The sequence below is a fragment of the Onychomys torridus genome, chromosome 4 (assembly GCF_903995425.1).
Source record: "Onychomys torridus chromosome 4, mOncTor1.1, whole genome shotgun sequence".
Lineage (NCBI taxonomy): Eukaryota > Metazoa > Chordata > Mammalia > Rodentia > Cricetidae > Onychomys > Onychomys torridus.
Window position 1 is genome coordinate 138,171,732 of NC_050446.1, and position 19,723 is coordinate 138,191,454.

At 51.3% G+C, this 19,723-nt stretch overlaps 1 protein-coding gene across 1 annotated transcript in view; it reads right to left on the reverse strand.

Annotated features, from left to right (window-relative positions):
- Epb41l1 (erythrocyte membrane protein band 4.1 like 1) overlaps positions 1-17,412 on the reverse strand; it is a 127,581-nt gene extending 110,169 nt beyond the window's left edge. The window contains exon 1 of the mRNA XM_036184389.1: positions 17,166-17,412. The gene's annotated coding sequence lies outside the window, so the exon portion shown is untranslated. The remainder of the gene's footprint in view (positions 1-17,165) is intronic.
- Positions 17,413-19,723: the final 2,311 nt, after the last annotated feature.

Below are 19,723 nucleotides of genomic sequence, written 5' to 3' on the forward strand. Positions count from 1 at the left end.
GTCCACCCGTCAGAGAGGACGGGACTTTGTATACACATGAAATCCTGAGCTCCAGGGGAGTGAACAACACAACAAAGGCCACAGTAGAGAATGGCAGAGCCAAGATGCCCCCACACACACACACACACTAGTCACTAGGCTACAGGACCCAGGTGGTGGGGGTGGGGGGATGGAGGAGGATGGGGGTCTGGGGATGGTGATGGGGGTAGGGGGATGGTGGAGGGCTGCTTCTTCTCCTTCTCCACCTCCTTCTTCTTTGAGTTAGTTATCTCTCTATGTAGCCCTGGCTGTCCTTGCACTCACCATACGGACCAAGCTGGCCTTGAACTCACAGAGCTCCACCTGCCTCTGCCTCTCCAGTACTAAGACTAAAGGTGTGTCCGTAGCATGGAGCTTGGACCCAGGTTCTTTTTTTTTTTTAAGATTTATTTATTTATTACGTATACAGTGAGTGTTCAGCCTGCAGACCAGAAGAGGGCACCAGATCTTTCATTGTAGATGGTTGTGAGCCACCATGTGGTTGCTGGGAACTGAACTCAGGACCTCTGGAAGAACAGCCAGTGCTCTTAACCTCTGAGCCATCTCTCCAGCCCCGGACCCAGGTTCTTAACCTTTGGTTTGTCTATACACAATTTGGTTTTCTGAGACAGGGTTTCTCCATGTAGCCCTAGCTGTCCTAGAATTCACTCTGTGAACCAGGCTGGCCTCGAACTCACAGAGATCTGCCTGGCTCTGCCTCCCAAGTGCTGAGATCAAAGATGTGCACCACTACCACCACCCAGCTGTCTGTACACTACTTTGATTGCTACTCTTTGGATAAGGAAAGGGAGGCTAAAAATCCCAAAGGACCTGCCTAAGGTCACAGGGAAAATCAACTTCGGGAGAAGACTTTGACCAGACCTCCTTGGTGAGAAAGCCTGTGGTCTCCCTGTGCTACCCAGAAAGTAGATGGTTACAGAGAAGCTCTGGTTTCAGGACATGGAATGGGAAGGGATGACATCAGGCAGCAGGGCTGGATGTGCTGCATGCACATGCACCCCAGGGCATCCGCACGTGCAACTACCTTAAGAGGAAAACCGAAGAAGCTGGTGAACAAAAGCCACTTTCTTGGAAGCCCTATCTGGGGACTGGACAGGAGAGGAGGTCACAGTCCTGCCAGGGGTGAGCAGAGGGCAGGATCTACATAACCAACCGAAGCACCAACAGCCACCATCTCTGTGTGATCCCAGCCTGACTTCCCACACCTCCACCCCCAGAACAACACAGCTACCCTGAAGTGTCAGGACTCTTTCAGAGCTAGGAGATACAAGCCTGTAGTTACAACGTTCAGGAGGCAAAGGCAAGAAGATCACTTCAAGTTCAAGACCAGCCCCTTCTACCTAGTAGAGTCAAGGACAGCCAAGGCTATATAATGAAACCCTGGCTGGGGTGGGGGATGGGCGAGGGGGGGCACCTGCAGAACACTACATAGACTATCCTCTGGCCTCCAAATGCATGCAAACACATGAGTATGCACACATGCATACACACCAAAAACAAACAAAAAAGACACTGTGCTGGTTTGGTTGACTTTTTGACAACTTGATACAAGCTAGGGTCATCTGGGAAGAGGGACCATCAATTAAGGAATTGTCTCTCTCTCTCTCTCTCTCTCTCTCTCTCTCTCACACACACACACACACACACACACACACACACACACACACACACACAAAGTGGGGCAGTGGTGGCACACGCCTTTAATCCCAGCACAGCACTTGGGGGCAGAGCCAGGTGGATCTCTGTGAGTTCGAGGCCAGCCTGGGCTACAGAGTGAGTTCCAGGAAAGGCACAAAGCTACACAGAGAAACCCTGTCTCGAAAAACAAAACAAAACAAAACAAAACAAAAAAAAGGAATTGTCTCTATCATAATTAGCCTGTAGGCAAATCTGGTGGGAATTTTTTTGATTAATGATAGATGTGGGAGGACCTAACCCACTGTGGGCAGAGCCACCCCTGGGCAGGTGGTCCTGGGTTGTATAAGAAAGCAGGCTGAGCAATCCAGTAAGCAGTGTTCCTGCGTGGTTTCTGCTTCCATTCCTGCCTGGAGTTTCTACCCTGACTTCACTCAGGGATGGACTGTGACCTGGGATGTGTGCCAAATAAACCCTTTCCTCCCCAACTTGCTTTTGGTCATGGAGTTTATCACTGCAGTAAAAGCAAAGCAGGCCAGCCCTCTTCTGTCCCAGGAGGTGAATGGTAGCACTCCTCAGCTGCCCCTGTCTCCTCTAACAACCTAAAGGAAAGAGGCCTTCCTAACGCTGGCCCCGACATCACTAAACAGGGTCGGGAAGTCCTGCACTTATGCTTTGTTTGTGTAGGTAGGAAATTTTCCTTGGAAAGGCCTCTGCTTCCTCATCTGCAAAATGGGGACTTATCTTTGCCTGATCGCTGGCATAAAAGGAGATGCAAAGAGGTTCCCTGCAGGTAAGCCATCTGTGGAGGTACCACACAAAGCATCCCCAGTTCTCCATCCCAGCTCCCGTGCTTCCCTCTGGTCCACTCCTCACCCAAGCAGGGGAGGCAGCAGTGGTAGCGACAGCCTCAAAATCGGCAGCAACAGTAGCCACTGCCAACCTGAATCAGGTGTGCCAGGCACTATGCTGGCTGCTTCATGGGATGATCTCTCCAGGGCCATTAGTCTCACTGACAGATGTAATGTAAAGTACCCAATGTCACACAGAGCAAGTGGCATGGTCAAAATGAGAAGCAGTGTTACCCTGGAGGCTATGGGATCATCCACGGTGACATTTCACCATGAGGCATTCGTCTAGGGTTGGGGTTGATGTAAGGAATATCGGGCCTGCTGTCTCCCCAGAGCGCCTCAGATAATTAGTCTTTACGGAGCCTTGTATTATTATTCGAATGTGTCCAATTCAACACTGGTTATAACAACATTGTCCAGTAGAAATATGACCTAAAGCCAGCACAGTGACAGGTGCCTGCCATCACAGTTACTGAGGAGCCTGAGGCAGGAGGAGAGATAATGTTGGATCCTTTTATGTCACAAACTAGAGTTATCTGAGAGGAGGGGACCTCAATTAAGGAAGTGCCTCCATAGCAGGACACGGTGCATGTCTTTAATCCCAGCCCTCTGGAGGCAGAGTAGAGGGATCTCAGAGTTCCAAGACAGCCTGGTCTACAAAGCTAGTTCTAGGACAGCCAAGGCTGTTAGCACAGAGAAAACCTGTCTTGAAAAACCAAAAAATAAATAAATGCCTCTGTAAGACCACACTGTAGGAAACCTGTAGAGCATTTTCTTGATTAATGACTGATGGGGAGGGTGGGGAAGGCCCCCACCCCTCACCCCCCCTGCCCCCCACCCCCGCCCATTGTGGATGGTGTCATCCCTGGGCTGGTGGTCCTGGGTTCTGTAAGAAATCAGGCTGAAGCCGGGTGGTGGTGGCACACGCCTGTAATCCCAGCACTGGGGAGGCAGTGAGTTCGAGGCCAGCCTGGTCTACAGAGTTAGTCCAGGACAGGCTCCAAAGCTAGAGAGATCCTGTCTTTAAAAAAAAAAGAAAGAAAAGGAAAAGAAATCAGGCTGGGCAAGCCATGGGAGCATGCCAGTAAGCAGCACTCCCCAATGGCTTCTGCATCAGCTCCTGCCTCCAGGATCCTGCCCTGTTTGAGTTCCTGTCCTGACTTCCTTTAGTGATGATCAGTGATGTGGAAATGTAAGCCAATAAACCCTTTCTTCCCCAACTTGCTTTTTGCTCATGGAGTATCTTCACAGTAATGGAAACCCTAACTAAGACAAGAGATACATAAATTAAAACTAAAATTCAAGCTATATATGAAATATTTAAAAATTCACTTAACCACATTTTAAGAAAGGATAAAGGAATGGGTTAAATTCATTTATACAACCCCTTTAACCCAATATGCAAATTTCAACATGTAATTAATATATACTATTTAGATATCTTTATTTTTTTCATGCCAAGTCTTCTAAATCCTGTGTTTATTTTTAAATATTTAGCTTTCAAAATTGAAAAAAAATGCATTCACAAATATAACTTCACAAACATTCATAGAAGTTTGTCTACAACTAAATGGAATGTTGCTTTAAATGTCCAATTGATTAAATTGAAACAATTAACAGAATCTAAAATCCAGTTCCTTGGCCTCACCAGCCACATTTGGAATGCTCAGTGGCCACTCTGTTGGAGCTAACTCTCTACAGCAGGACCTTGGGGTGTAAGGAGGTGACCACCTTGGGTCTGGCCCAGAGCTAAGCTTCTGGGGCACAGCCATGTTGAAACCCCTGCTGAGTCCAGGTTTTTTTCGGTTTGGTTTTTTTTTTTTTTTGAGCTGAGGATCGAACCCAGGGCCTTGCGCTTGCTAGGCAAGCACTCTACCACTGAGCTAAATCCCCAACCCAAGTCCAGTATTAATATCCCCTCTAGAGTCTGTTATATTCACAATGCTAGTGACAGAGGGACCAGAGATCAGAGGATGACAAAGTAGCTCAGAGACTGGCCCATTTGCCTATGGTCACCAGCTTTGACCCGGCCTGCTCCAGGCTCTGCTTGAGAGAAGAAATAAGCCTTTGCCCTGTTCTCAAGGAGGCCTGCTCCTGAAGTGTAAGGCACAGAAGGGCCTGGAACAAGAAACCAGTGATGAGGCTAAGGGGAGGTGGGCAGGTGAAAGGCACAGCAGCTTTCAGTGGAGCCCCATGGAGTCTACGGTACAGAGGGTTGGGGCCAATGCCACGGCTTGTCTCTCCTCACCAATGCCCAGCACCCGGCAAGGCTAGCACAGTACACTGACTTCCTGTATTCTGGGTGGGTCTCCTGGGCTTGCACCCTCGAATCTCCCAGCCTTCCCAAGAGCACTCAAGTAGAGGCCCCTGGAGCAGGGCCAGGACTCATACTTATGTTCCAGGCTCACCTCTGCGACAGCAGGAGAAGGGTCCAAGTGGCAGGCTGCCCTCCTGGGAAGGAGAGGGCCCCTGGAGGCAGACCTCACAGGAGGGAAGAGGGAGCAGGCATAGGCCAGAAAACCCTGGGTGGCTCCACCCCTCTCTTGGGGAACAAAACAGCACAGCCCCCTCCAGCCAGCCCAGCAGGGTGAAACTCGGCAGCCATTAGGTTTAACAATTAACTCTGATTGGCTTTCAGTTCAGCAGAAGGTAAATCCAGCAAAAAAAAAAAAAAAAAAAAGTCCTACCCGAAGGTAAGGGGACTGAGAAGAGAGGGGGGCTGTCTATGCTAGTGTGGCCTGAGTTCCCTCCTCAAAGTCAGGGGCAATGCCTGATGCACAGTAGGTGGTTAATCAATAAATATTTTTAATAAGTAAATGAAGAGTAGAATAAAACTGGCCTGGCTAGGTGGACAGACTGGCAGATGGGGTCAGGAAGGATTAATTTTCTCAGACTGGGTACTACTTGACCCTTCTGACATCACGAAACCTAGGACAACAGCCACGAAGGGCATGCCAGCAAGTCTCCAGCCTTGAGGGCCACTCCTGATCTAGCCTTCCTATCGTGACCTTGGGAGCCCCGATTTCTAAGTAGCACAGGTGAGATCCCACCACAGCACAGGCTGGACAGGGCCGGACAGAGCCGGGCCCACAGTGATAGCCAGCTCCTGTTCTCCCCATTCTCTGGCTGCTTGGCAACAGCCTCCTCAGCTAAGGCCACCCTCTGACTTCGCCCACATCTCAACATGCCTCCAGCTCCCACCTACCCAGCCCTTTCTCCTTTTCCGGAAGGAAGGCCTGGAACGGTGAAGGCTCCAGCCCGCGCACATCCCACTCACCTGGATCCCACACCCCTGGCAACAGATGGCTGCCAACCTGACACTGGAATAGCATTTCCAATCCTTGGATTCCCTGGCACCCACTTCACCCTTCTCCTAAATCCTAACACAGACCTAGATCCACAGCCCACCACAGGCTCAGGGGCCAGTTCCCACAAGGCTCTTGGGCAGTGGGCCTCTGTTCCCATCTGTCTAATGGGGGGGAGACAGGACGTTGGGTGAGTAGATCTTTTCTTCTGATGTTTTTTTTTTTTTTCATGATCTTTAGAGATCCTGACATTTCTGGGGTCACTGTGCACTTTAAATTCAGGCAGACCAGGGTTCAGATCCTGGTCTTGGCCAGGTACATAGACAGCCCTGCAAAGGCCTACAACTGAAGATCAATCACTTCAAGGCATCCTTAGCCCCAGCCTGCACAGAGAAGAACTAAGTATCTAAGGCCACTTCTGCTGAGCAACCTTCACTGGCTTCCCATTACCTCCAACAAAAACTCCCCTCCCAGTCCCCCCCCCCCCCCCCCCCCTGCTCTCAAGTGGCATCAAGATCCATCAGTCCTGCACATTATTATTCTTGGCAAAAAGAAGCTTGCCACCGCCCCCCCCCCCCAAGCCCCTCCACATGGAGACTCTGGGACTGTTTCCACTCTGCTCTTTCCTGCATATAAACACACCCCCACCCTCCACCCCCATGCTGCACAGGAAGCACCTGCCTCCAGACTCCTATGACTCTCCTTCTCCATGCCCTTCCAGCCTAGCGGCACCTCTGTTCCCTGCAGCCCAGTCTTCCACTCACCCAGCCACGTCTCTGCTGGACACAAGCTCCTGTGCTAGGGTCTCACCTAAGACCCTGAAGACCTCAGAACTTCTGCAGACTTCACTCTGGCCATGAGAAAATCCTTTATTTACTGAAACAATAATCATTAATTTAAAAATAGTGGCTTATATGTGTGGATTGGTCATGTATTCTCCACAGTGCTTCCCAGGCACTTTACAGGAGCCCCAGTTTTTTCTCCACACCCCCAACATATCTGTCATTCCTACCTCTTTGGTTTTGTTTGCTGGTTTTGTTTTGTTTTGTTTTGTTGGGGGGGGGGGTGAGACGGTATTTCTATATAGCCCATGTTGACTTCAAACTCACAATCCCCCTGCCTCAGTCTGCCTAGTGCTGGAATTACAGGCGTGTATCCCACACCTAGCCTTATCCCTTTGTTTTCACCTGAGAAAATCGAGGAAGTGATTTGCCCAAAGTCACACAGCCAGCAAATGGCAGCATGGGGGGCGGAGTTTAAGTCCTTAGTTGCTGCCCTGCTTGGCCTTTCTCCAGCCCACAAATAAAGGAGGCTATGTGAGAAGCGGTGGCCTGCCAGTGACTGATGTGGGCCAGCCTGGCTCGAGGCTGGAGGCAGCTCTCTGCCAATAAAACTTTTAGGCCTGGATTAAGCACCTGCTCGGTACACAGCCCCACAGGGGGTGAGGGTGGGGAGTGAAGGATGAGACATGAGACTCCCCAGTAGAAAAGAGACCAGACATCTATCAGTAAAGCTAAGGCGCGGGCAGAACTTGTCCCCAGAAGGAAACAGATAAGGGCCTATGGGAACGTAGAGGAGGTAACGAGAATCTGGCCGGGAGGCGGAGGAGGGCTAAGCAAGGACTTAGTGGGCTAGAGGCTGGCATGGGAGCAAAAACTTGAAAAAGGTGTACAGGATTCTGACAGGGATTTGGAAAGGCAAAGCTGGCATTCTTGGCAAGGGGAACAGAGGTGCAAGGACAAAGAACGATATGGTGAGTATTGGGCGTGCCCCGTGAGCCTCTCCGCTTGGCACTAGTCCGGGTATCCAGAGAGACCCGCAGAGAAACCACCTTGAACTTCCCCAGACTCACAGGCACCTGCTGCACTTCTGGTGAGTGGGAATAGTGAGAGCGAGCGAGCCAGGACCTGCGGGCCCAGGCATGTGGTGTGACCCATGGCAGAGGACAGGAGGAACCTGAATCCACGCTCTCAGGAGATGCTCTGAGGACGGGCCACCAGAGGAGGTGACACAGAGGCACAAAAGGAAAAGACAGACTGGGCAGCTGGAGACATGACTTTGCATGGAAAAGTTCAGACTAAGGAAGGGACTGATCCACAGTCACTCGGCACCTTCCTAGCAAAACTAGCGCGCAGCCTACCCAGGATACTAGCTAGAAACAATCTCTCTACACGGCCGCCGCACAATTAGCTCCCTGTTGGCCCTTCTCTAGAACTCAGTTCTAACTCCATAAAAGTCCTGAAGCTAAGCATGGCGGTTCACACCTGTTATCCTATGGGGGTTGGGTGGGTAGATTGTTTCTTCCGCCAGTTTTCTGATCTTTAGAGATCCTGACATTTCTGGGGTCACTGTGCACTTTAAATTCAGGCAGACCAGGGTTCAGATCCTGGCCTTGGCCAGGTACATAGACAGCCCTGTAAAGACCTACAACTGAAGATCAATCACTTCAAGGCATCCTTAGCCCCAGCCTGCACAGAGAAGAACTAAGTATCTAAGGCCACTTCTGCTGAGCAACCGTCACTGGCTTCCCTTTACCTCCAACAAAAACTCCCCTGCCATGGCCAGGCTGGTGGTGCACACCTTTAATCCCAGCACTCGGGAGGCAGAGGCAGGTGGATCTCTGTGAGTTCAAGGCCAGCCTGGTCTACAGAGCGAGAATCAGGACAGGCTCCAACGCTACACAGAGAAACCCTTTCTCGAAAAACAAAAAATAAAAAATAAAAAACAACAATAAAAATACTGAAGAGGTGTCAGGTGCCAGGCATGGTGCATGTCTTTAATGGGAGGCAGAGGCAGGCAGATCTCTCTAAGTTCAAGGACAGCCAGGGCTACACAGAGAAATCCCATCTCAAAAAACCAAAAACCTGAAGAGGCAATCCTGAACTCTCAGGACCCACACAAAAACTTAAAGAACGCACAGAGATCACCCCTCCCCGGGACAGTGCACAATCTCAGTGTGCCTGCTGCTTCCTAAGGTCACACACATCTCTGGTGTGAGCCGTGGAAGGGGGCTAAACCAGCACCCCTGCACGGTTTTAGCAAGAACAATGTCTAAAAACCCTGGTGTTTGGGGACCCTAGGACTTAGGGGCATGAGACTGCCCCTTGAGTGATTATACATATTCAGTTTCTGCTCCCTTCCCTGTGGAGAGGCCTTTGTGGCTAGGTCTCCTTGGTCAAGGTCTCAGGCAAGCAGGGAGGGGGCTGAGCTGGACCACCAGCTGATAGTCAATGGGCAAGGGTGGGGGTGGGGGCCCGGCATAAGACCATAGCCGCCTAGTATCTAAGGTGACAGTCACCTGAGGTCTACAGCCTGTGTGGGGGTTTGCACTTGGAATAAGACGCAGCCCATACAGCTCTGCCCCAGCACTCTGCCCTCCCTCTCTAGTAAAGGGGACCCTGGGGCTCCTGGTTCTGGCCTCTGCTTCTCGGCCCACTTTCTGCAGAGTTCCAGCCATCACTGACCCAGCCAGGGGGTCCTGAAGTCCCCAGGGCCCTTCTGAGCAGACAACTAACTATGGTTTGCAGATAATAAGTCGCTTTAACTGGAAGACTCGACATCATGGACGAGAAATTAAGGTGGTTAGTGGGAAAATAACTAGGAAAAAAGCAAAGGAAACCAAGTGTGGTGGCCCAGGCCTTTGATCCCAGCACTCAGGAGGCAGAGGCTGGAGGATCTCTGTGAGTTCGAGGCCAGCCTACATAGCAAGTTCCAGGACAAACAAAGCAACATAGTGAGACCCTGTCTAAAAATAAATAGGTAAATAATGGATAAAATCAAAGGCTTTCAAACCTGTCTTGTCTTCCTCTGATGCATATCTCTCCCAAAGATAGGCAGCTGACCAGAACAAGGTGGACTCAGAGCCTTGGCCAGCCCTGGGGCCTGTTGTCCCCGACACTGTGGCAAAGCACAGGCTTCGAGGCGGAGGTCCTGTCTTCAGGTCCCTGTGCTCAGAAGGCAGAATTTGCTCATAGAATTTGAACAAACGTCTGCATCTCTGTGGACCCCTAAATGATCTCACAGGCCCCAAGCAAGACTCAAAAGTACCTGTGGCCTTTGGTCAGACCAAGGTTTAAACCCCAGCCCTGGGCATGTTATTTAGCCTCTTCTGCCATGACAGGGATTGCAGTCTGGGTCTCTGGGTAGTGGTGGCAAGGATTAAGAGTCAGAAGTCCCGGGAAGTGCTCAGCACAGCACCTGATGCAAGAAGAAACCGCTGAGTGACAGCCAGCAGTGATTCCTAAGTCTGACAGCCCTGGCTGTCTATTCCAGTTAGCCCCAAATCAGTCACCTGAAGAGGCTCTGCAGACTTTATCTTTAGACTCATGATCCAAGAGAAGGTGGAGAGGAAGGAGAGAGGCGAATGGAGGGAATGAGAGGAAACCCAGAGAGGAAGGAAGAAAGGGAACAAGTGAGACAGAGTGCCCCAGCTTGGGGAAGAGGAAGACGGTTTACTGGAAACTGCCAAGACAGGGTAAGTCCTCTCCGCCATCCCTTTCCTGAGCCTCCCCAAGGCAAGGATCACTAGAACTCAGCCCGCAGGGAAGCACAGGCTATCAATGGGGTATCACTGGTTACGTCCGGGTGCTGACTCTCCACACTGCTTGCCCACAGAAGCCTCCTCCCCTCCCACTGGAGCACACAGAGTGGCCACTGCCAGGCTGGTAATAAAACAACCTGCCAGGTCAGCCACACAGGGACTGCTTGCTCACTCCGGCCCCAAAGACTTCCTTCCTTCCTTCCTTCCTTCCTTCCTTCCTTCCTTCCTTCCTTCCTTCCTTCCAAGGTTTATCTGTATGAATATATGCTTGCATGTATCTATGAATACCATGTGTGTGTCTGATGGCCAAAGAAGCCAGAAGAGGGTGTTGGATCCCTGGGAATTGGAGTTACAGTTAGGAGACACCATGTGGGTGTTGGGAACCGAACCTGGGTCCTCTGCAAGCCCTGCAAGCACTCTCAGCACTGAGCCATCTCTCCAGCCCCTGGGGCCTCTTTCTTGAAGCTGAACATCCCAGCTGAATCCTCACCTCTGTCTAGGCCTTGTACAGAGCCCTCTCTAGGCATCTACATGCCCTAAACTGCTTCTGGAATGGAAGTTGCAGCTGGGGACTCTGACGTTCAGGAGCCAAAGACAAGGTATTCCAAGAGCCGATGCGGCTGTGGGTTGTCGCTTCCTTCTGAGCCTAGCTTTCCCTCCCCAGGCCGATAAAGGGAACAACAGGAATCATGCCCTGGTTTCCCCAACGTTGAGGCCCTCCCTGGGAGAAGAGTGGGCTGGGCTGGGCTCTGTTGAGGTGCGGCAAATGTGGCAATGGCCAAGGGTTATTACAATGATGAAGGTTATAATTAAAAATCACAACAAACCCTTCAGCAATTCACAAAGAGCTTTCTCATTATCTCCTGGGGTTTGGAATCTGGCAGGATTGGTCTAGATTCTAGACCAAAATGACGCTTCACATCTGAAAATGTAGGAATGTTAAGTATCTTCTCAGCTACTCTGGGCAGAGAAAGGGGAGCCCAAGAGGAAGTAAGTACCACCCCAGTGAATGTGCTCCTAACTTTCTCCTGACCAGTCTTACCACTATAACACTATTGTAGGAACTGTTGTCCCCATTTCAGAGATGAGAAAACTAAGACTGAGAAAATGTAACTAACCCACCCTAAGGCTCATGGCCACTCTATCCAGAGCCTAAATTTGGATCTTGAGGACTCTGAGGCCTATGCTCTTTCCTGTCTTCTGTCATTAGGAGGGTGAGAAGTGACACCCACCCCTTTCCCATCTTGTCAAAGTAGAACCTCAGAATATGACCTTATTTGGAAATAGGGTCTTTGCAGATGTGATTAGTTAAATTGAAATGAGATCACAGAGGATCAGGGCAGATCCTAAACCTTACAAGAAAGGAGCTGCAAAGACAGGGAGAAAATCACCTCACAGCAGAGGCAGTGGATCAAAGGCACCACTCTGGCCTTCTCCAGAAGCCAGTGGGGAACAGGGAACAGACTTCCAGAGGCGGAAGGTACCACCCAGCTGACTGTGGATGCTGGGCTTCTAGCCTCCAGAACCAAGAGGATTTAGGTCTGTGGCTCTGAGCTCTCTGGCCTGGGGCACCAGGAAGGTAACACACTGTGGCAGATCCGGAATCTACAGCTCTGGGTTCCAGGTTCCCACTCACCAGGCAGTTGTGCAGTTAAGAGGATCTCGAAGCCCAAGAGAGGTCAGTCCATTCACACACACAGCGCGCGCATGCGCGCACACACACACGCACACACGCACACACACTCACATGCACGCATGCATGCAAGCACGCACACAAACTGGCTCCCACTTAGTTTATCACGCTGGACCCTGACCTATGCCGGTCAATAATCCTCCTCTTCTACCTTAAGTCGGCACTCCCACTACCTGGAGAGTTGTTTTTGAAATGCAAATCCTCCCTGGTCGCTTAATTCTCTTCCTGAGTCCCCATCACCAGCAAGGCTAGGTCACGCTCTTCCACAAATCTGGAACTGCCCCGTCACTCAGCCCCCACCACCCACTAATTTTTGTTTCAACCACCTGAAACTCTTTGGGATAAAAAGCCACACTGCCTTTGTACATACTGACCCAACTACCACAAGACCATATCTAACACAAACACCATCTCGTCTCTCCCATAAAGCCTTTTCCTCCTGAGGCAGCCGCACCTCCCCACCTTGTGAGAGGGAAGCTTTCCATATCTGCTGCCTCCCCAGGCTGTGTGTGAACACTGCTGTATTCGGTTTTTCCTTCTGTAGGCCCAGGGCCCAGCACAAAGGCATTCAAGCAGGTTGGACCAAACTGTGCAGTAGCCGTAAGAGTAATAACAGCTAACATTTACCAAATGTTTACCCTGTGCCCACATTGTGCTGAGTGTTCCATATGTGTTGTCTCATTTAATTCTCAATCAGCCCTGTAAAACAGAGACTTCTATTGGTTCATTTTACAGGTGAAGAGATAGGAAGGAAGAGATAAGTCATTGTTCAACTAGTATATAGCAAAGCCTGAAGGACTCTGGCACCGGGGTCAGTAACCATAAGAGACCCTCCTTAGCTGATTCAGTTGTCAACTACGGTTTAGAAATATGAAATGTTTAGAAATATGAAATGCTGGGATTCAAGGCAGTGGTGGCACACGCCTTGAATCCCAGCACTTGGGAGACAGAGCCAGGCGGATCTCTGTGAGTTCGAGGCCAGCCTGGGCTACCAAGTGAATCCCAGGAGAGGCGCAAAGCTACACAGAGAAACCCTGTCTCAAAAAACCAAAAAAAAAAAAGAAAGAAAGAAATATGAAATGTCAAATTCCAGAAAAACACAACCCATACATTTTAAGTTGTAGACTGTTCTGAGTAGCACAAGGAAGCCATTTTTTTCTGGCTCTGTTCCACTTAAGTCATGAATCACTCCTTGTCCAATGTGTCTGTCTGCTCCCTACCAGTTGGTCACTCAACAGCCATCTCAGTCATGAGACCAGCTGTTGCACTGGGACCCCATTCAGTCCTTATGTCACACAATAGTGGTCCCAATGCATAAGAATAGTGATATTGGCAATATAGATACACCAGGGAAGCCACAAACACTTCCTTCAAGCAAAAAGATGAAAGTTCTCAGGTATGGTATATACAGGGTTCAGTACTAGCCACACTTTTAGACATTCCCCTAGGGAGTTTTGGACCAAATCCTCATCGGATCAGGAGGGATTACTAACTAAGAAGAGTCATCCCCACCCTTCATTGGTGGAAGAAGAAACAAGCAAAAGAGGAAAAGGGATGTGTTCAGTCTACTCCAAACCTTTAGATTCCTCATTCACTGTTAGTCCTCTGCACAGTATCATGGGATCCTATTTCAAAAGGACACAGACGCGAGCTAGACTGTGTCTCCCAAGACCTTTCTCTTGCCTTCCCCAGGCAGGGCCAGCACAGCTCGGGGCACACAGTGAGAGCTCAAGTCTACAGCCAGGAGATGCAGGAGGAAAAAAGATAACCTGTCTGAGAATAATCCATGTCCCGCTTGGACAGTACACCATCAAAGCTTAAGGAGAAACTAAATTAAGAAAGGACATCATTTAGTATCACCTCCTATTTTAGACATTAATTCATTTGACAGACTTGTCGAATACAAATCAAAAGCCAGACACTATGTGGGACACTAGGAGGATTAACAAGTGAGTCCCTGCCCAGATGGCATTTACAGTCTAGGTGAGGGAGACGATCAAACAGCTAACAAGTTCAAGTATAATTACAAACGCTCACGAGCCCTAGGAGACAGTAGCTCTAAGAATGCATGAAGGGTAGCTGGGCGGTGGTGGTGGTGGTGGTGGCGCACGCCTTTAATCCCAGCACTCGGGAGGCAGAGGCAAGCAGATCTCTGTGAGTTCGAGGCCAGCCTGGTCTCCAAAGCGAGTTCTAGGAAAGGCGCAAAGCTACACAGAGAAACCCTGTCTCAAAAAAACCAAAAAAAAAAAAAAGAACACATGAAGGGAAACACTCATCTAGCCTAGGGAATTGGCAAAGCCCTGCCCATCCCCAAAAGAAACGGGACTGGGGTGCCGGACAGAGAGTTCTGCATGCACAAAATCCCAGCCAGAGTCAAGTGGGCAAGGACTGGATTTCACCTGCCTTCTGGTAAGTCAAGGTAAGGCTTGGAGAAAATGAGCATGGTTAGGAAGCGACAGGGTGAGATTTTGCTTTGGTCAGCAAAGGAATTATTTGTCTAAGATGACAAGGAAGACCCAGGGCTGGAAGCCAGAACCCCTACCTCCTAACCGTAAGTTTTGGGGCTACTTCAGGGAACATGTATAACAACCCAAGAAAGGAGGGGCGGTTCCCTTGTTTCAACCTAGAAGTTCCTGGCTCCTCCATTGAGCTGTAGAACAGGTCAGAATAATTTGCATTTGTCAAAACATAGATTGCTAGGCCCCATCCCCAGATTTTCGTATTGTGTAGGACTACCACGAGGCTCCAAATTTGCATTTCTAAGACACTGGCAACCCTGCTGCAGGTGGTAAGCTGACCAGACTGGGCACCAGTGCCTTAGGCTCTGGTGAGGAAAGTGGCAGATGGTGAGCAGGAAAACAGCCAGGATCTCTGGGGTCGAGAAGGGTGAATTCCTGGCAAGCAAGATGTCTCAGTGGATAAAGGCATTTCCTACCAAGCCTGACGACCTGAGTTCCATCCCCGAGGCCCACACTGGAAAAGAAAACCGCCTCCCGCAGGTTGTCTTCTGACCATTGCTCCCTCCAGACATACAAAATGGGACCAACTTCTTGAGAACAGTGAATTCCTAAGTCATAGCAAGAAGACAAGTCTAGCGCTTTGAGCGGAAAGTCCAGCCCTCGGAAGAGCCAACCCCGAGCTCCCTAGCCGCCTAACCAGAGAAACTGAGGCTCAGGAAGTTGGGGGTCTCTAAAAGAAAAGAAGCTTAATAAAAATAAGCACAAGAAGGATTTGGTTATTGTCAAAAGGGGGACCCTTGGGCCACATCGCAGTGCCTGTGAGCGGCACCCACAGCACCTCTCCTGAGATCTGTATTCAGGGAAAGAGCTAAGGCCAGCTTTCTCTGTCTCTGCAGCCTTTGGCAGGAAAACAGTTTAAAAGTTGCAGAAATCTGCCCCCCAGTCACCATCCGCTTGTCTTCTTTTTACACCCCCAGCTCCCTCCCTTTCCACTCCGGATCCTGCACACACCAAGCAGCAAGGAGGAGGGAAGTTAGAGAGAAGAGCAGGAGAAGGTTTGAGCTTGCACGTCATCTTTCCTTCCCTCTGGAAGATTGTTTCTCTAGATCCTTGTCAAACCCAGTCTACCTACCTACATTTCAGTACCAGTATCTGAAAGCTGCAAAGTCAGCGACCAAATCCCAACCTTCCTTTTTACCTTGTTTTTCAAATATAGGGGACTTCCTATCCTATTCCAGTTAGCAGCAAAATGGCACTTCTTTTTTTTTTTTTTTTAGCTGAGGATCGAACCCAGGGCCTTGCCCTTGCTAGGCAAGCACTCTACCACTGAGCTAAATCCCCACCCCCTAAATGGCACTTCTTATACAGCCCCACATGCAAGCTCACCAACACACAAACAGCTACACTCATAAAAACAAATACACCAGAACTTAGCAAAACAGATGAACATATACATCTGGAGTTATCTTAATTACTGTTCATCAGTGACATGTACATATGCAGCTAAATGCACAGGAAATATACAGGGAGAACACACACATGCACACAGACTAGACATGCATGTGCTCAATACATGGAGGAAGAGGTACAGACAGACAGATCTCTCAAAGAACAGAGGCCTCCTGAGAGGGGATTCCTTGGGATGGGGTGCTGGCCCTTTAAGACAGTGATCATCTTACTAATCATTTTAGGTACCTAGGCTGCTGCTCTGCCCAGTAAGAGGGTGAGGGTGTGAGTGAGTGTAGCTAACCAGGCTGGGCTGTCTCTGGGCCTGGGTGGTGGTACTTACACCTCAAGGAAACAGATTTCAGAACCCGCTGGGTTACTAGGCGAGGGGTCGCTGTTGCTGCTACCAGCACCCCACACCCACGCCTGTACACACACACACACACACACACACACACACACACACACACACACCTTCACACCCAATCACCCACCCCACCCCTCACAAGCACACACCCGGGATCCAGGCAGGCCACGCCCTCCGCTCCAGCTCAGCCTGGAATCAGGCTCTGCTGTCAGTAGGGCTCTCTCCCGTACCCCGGGCGTGGCGGCCCACCTGCCAGCAGGGAGTCAGTCTCCACTCAGCTAGGACGCCCCCGCCGCCGCTGCCACCCACTTCCCCGGCTAGTGTGGGGCTCCGGGCGACGCCAGTGCCTCGGCCGCCGCCCCCACCCCCTTCCTCCTGGCAGTGTGGAGACAAAGCCGAGCACAAGCACACAGGGGCTACGCGGGTGCACACCCGCCCTCACACGCGCGCGCGCAAACACACACACACACACACACACACACACACACACACACGGGGAGTCACACTGGCGCGCACACAGAGAAATACACACATACACACACACACACACACACACACACGCCATAGGGTTCAGCCATTCAGGCACACACCCTCATCCAGATGTACACACTGCTACACATTGGGACACACCCTCTCCAGGCACATCGGCGGATAAGCACAAGCACACCCACAGACCCTCACCCAGATTAACACACTACCCAGCCCCAAGGCGCACACCCTTACACAGATGCACACGCGCGTACCCGCCAAACATCCACTTGTACCGATCCACAGATACACGCGCGTTCACACTCACGCACACCCGGAGACTGGGACCCCGACACACGTACCCGGCAGAGACACGAATCGAAGCTCGCGGCTCCGGCCACACACGTCCTCCAGGACTCGAGGCTCGGGACACGGCGCCAGCCTGCGCGGTCTCCGCGCCCTGCTAACCTGGTGGTGGCGGCGCGCCTTCCGGGAGCCGTCTGTCTGTCTGTCTCTCTGTTCTTGCGAGCAGTGGCCGCCCTGGCGGGCTCCGAGGCGCTCAGAAGCTGCGCAGAAATGCCCCGCTCGCTCGCTCGTTCGCTCGCTGGCTCCTTCGCTCCCTCCCACAGCGCTCAGCCCCCTCCCCGCCCGCTCCGCACACCCCCTCTCCCCCTCTGCCCCGCCCCGGCGGCTCCCTGGGAGGAGGCGGCTGCGATCCCGGCCAGGCAGCGGCCGAAGGGCGTGCGAGCCGCGAGCGCAACCCACTGGCTCGGAGAGCCCAGCTGCCCCGGAGCAGCCGCGTCCGGTCCCAGGGAGGGGCGCTCGCAGGGGGGTGCGCCCCACGAGCCCGCGCCGCTCGCTGCCCCACGTGGGCCAGGCGCCCACCTGAGCCTCGGTGGAGCTCAGAGGCCCGGGCAAGCAGCGGGACCACGAGGAGGAGACTCCACACCGAGCCTTCTCTCCTTCCAGGTCCCAGCCCGGTAGGCTTGGCCTTACCCCACCTCCTCCAGAATCGCCGCCCGCACCAAGCCCGTTCGGCTTTGAAGCCGGTGGCCTGGGCTAACCCGGTGGCCCAGCAGCACTACGGGTCTCCTCTCCCTCCCGCAGGGACCTGGCCGACGCCCACCAACCTCCAACCTCCCTTCTATTGTTCAGAGGGCCGAAGCTTCGAAGGCCGTGCAGCTCTTCCTAGCCAGTCTCAGGTGGCAGCCCCTTTGCACTCTCTGGGAGCTCAGCAAGGGCCGAGCCCCTGGTCCTGGGACCCGCAGACATGTAGTCCCGTAGACCCAAGCATGCCCCAAGTAAAGTGCTTCTCTGAATTAGGATTATATCCGCCCTGGCCCTTACCGGGCTTCTGCCGAAGGCTCAAACACACTTAAAGTCAAGCATAGGAAGGGGGCAAAGTAACCAGATCAGTGATCCTAGAATAGCACCCCGAGAAGGTAGCGCGTCTATCAGTGCCCCAGTACATACATGAAGAAACTGAGAGAATTCCTGTGCTTGGGTTCTCAGGGCAAGGGCCAGACCCAGAAAGGCCAGGAACATCGAGCCTCCTTTATTAGATTTTGAAGGGAAGAAATGAGGAAGAAGTAAAAATAAGAACTTACAGCGTTTCACTGTAAGTCAGGACGTGAGTAGCCACATGGGCAGACTCCTAAATGCAAACACCTTCACCTCCTCGTCTCTCTTGGCCCTAACCATAGCTCAGATGGCAGCTGTGATCCACCTAAATCTGCCCCAGGTAGCACAGAGTCAAAGCTAAGGCCAGTAATTCTGGTTCTTCGCTGTGCTCCCACTTCCTCCCCTCCCCCACTCCCTCTCCTCCCCACCCCACCCACCTCCAGTACAGGGTGCTAAGAGCAGATTGGAAGCCAACAGCTGAAGGGGAGGTATGGTGTGGACCTCCAAGGACATCGATACGGCCCTAACACAGGACTGAGCAGAGCTTGCCCAGCTTTTCCTCCACAGCATGGCTGGAAAAGTCCAGGATGCAAATCAAGTTCATCAGAAGGACTAACAATTCGCTTATTTGGAACACTTATATTCCAGACATTGTCTTAAGAGTCAAACTAGTCTGGCGGTGGTGGTGCACGCATTTAATCCCAGCACTCGGGAGGCAGAAGCAGGTGGATCTCTGTGAGTTCAAGGCCAGCCTGGTCTACAGTGTGAGTTCCAGGACAGGCACCAAAGCTACACAGAGAAACCCTGTCTCAAAAAAACAACAATACAACAAAACGTCATACTGCATTAACTCATTTGGTCTCTACAGTCACACCACAGAATAGAAATTACCACAAAGTCACTACATAGCTTGAAAAGTGGCAGAGCCAGGATCTGAACCCTGGAAGCTGACTTTGAACTCCCACACTTAATGTCAGGCCAGCCCTGAATATGAAGCAAAGTTAATTGACGTTCTGCAGTCAGCACCCACCATTACAGGACTCTCCTTACGGGTGTTTTTCTGTTGCCCTGTACCCAGCTCAGACCCCGATTCAGAGACCTGATTTATTAAACAACTATTTGATGGCATGGGCGTGGTTCCTATGCCCTCTGCTCTAGGGAGGGGGGTTGTTATCAGTAGTTTTAGATGAAGCTGAGGAGATCCGAACTGCTAATCAGATCTGCTGCTGTCAGCAGGAGAGAGAGAGAGAGAGAGAGAGAGAGAGAGAGAGAGAGAGAGAGAGGACACTGAGGAAACCGGAATAAGTTTCCAGAAGATCCCAACAGGCTTGAAGATTGAGCTGACACTAACAAAATGAGCTGCCACCCAGAGTAAGCATGAAGTCTTGTCTTAGGTCTATACCAGAGACGTCTGAGAAAATGTTCTATGATTGTGCTGTCTGTAGCCACGAGCTACCCATGGCTACTGAGCAGCTGAGATGTGGCTGATGACCAAGGAACTTAGCAGTCATGTGGGGGA